Source organism: Patella vulgata, chromosome 4, assembly GCF_932274485.2.
Source record: "Patella vulgata chromosome 4, xgPatVulg1.2, whole genome shotgun sequence".
Lineage (NCBI taxonomy): Eukaryota > Metazoa > Mollusca > Gastropoda > Patellidae > Patella > Patella vulgata.
In genome coordinates, this window is record NC_065882.2 from 25,520,844 (window position 1) to 25,522,074 (window position 1,231).

The following is a 1,231-nucleotide window of genomic DNA, read 5'->3' on the forward strand; positions in this document are numbered from 1 at the left end:
AAAAGTGTGTTTTTGATTATGTTCCAATTACTAAATGCCATTCAAATAATATGTTGACATAATTACTTTTCCGGTGACCTTTAAAGATTCCTGTTATAGTGTGTTTTTTTTGTACAACTATGGAGGGCTGCATTTCCTTATTCCTTATCTATAGCATAATATCATGACAGTGTCTTCATATTAACTATTATCTATAGGATAATAGCAGGGTCATTGCTGCTACAATAAGGAAATGCAGCCTTCGATTGTTGAGTGACAAATACATGTATCACCTCATTTTCCTTGGATCTGGCCCTATTTTTCCCCCAAAACCAATCTTCCCGGAATCGCACCATATTCTGCTTTTAATATCTGATAGATACTGAGATTCTACAAATACTGTGAAAATGTCAATACAATAGTCCCACGGGAATGCTGTTTTTAAATAAAAAAAAACAACAACATTTTTTGATGACGAAGCGAGGCGTGGTCGCTCACAAGCTCAGATTTGCTCTAAAGCGCTTAGTGTTGCAGCTGCCAGCCTGAAATTTTAATATGACCTTATTTCGATGGCCAATGAGACCATTTTTTTAGTCAACTGTGGAGGGCCGCATTTCCTCATTACAGATAGGACGGGGGATACATGAGAATAGACTGAAAAGGCACGGAATTGCCAAAGAACCCAGAAATGAACCCCACTGTCTTGGCCCCTTCAAGTCATGCTAGCTCCTGGAAAGTTTTATATGTTCTCCCCCAGTTCCTGCAGAGGTAACTCTCCAAATTACAGCCTAATGGCATTAAAATTGGATAAAAATCGTGACCTATAGAGTGTTCACTAGCTCAGGGGCCATAATCCACAAGGTTTCGTTCCGATACATGCCAATATAGAAAGGAAGCAAGATCTTTTGGAGATATTTCAAGTTTCGTCAAAATTTTGACTTGTAGAGTGTCCAGAAACAAATTGTGGACGGACGGACGGACAGGAGCGACGGCAATATATACGTGCACATGAAATTGTGGGCGTATAAAAATTGCACAGCCTCTATCGTGTTCACAGGCTTTTCAGAAAAGTGGTAAAACTCCGGAAGGGAAGGTTGTGGAACACTGGATATTCATAGGTGTTACATTTAACGACCCATATACTGCAAACCAAATTTGAAAAAAAGCCGTTAAAAAACTGTCCAAACCAATATTGTTGGTTTTGATGCCATTTGAACTGCAGCGATCGAGACTAGCCATTTATAGACATCTA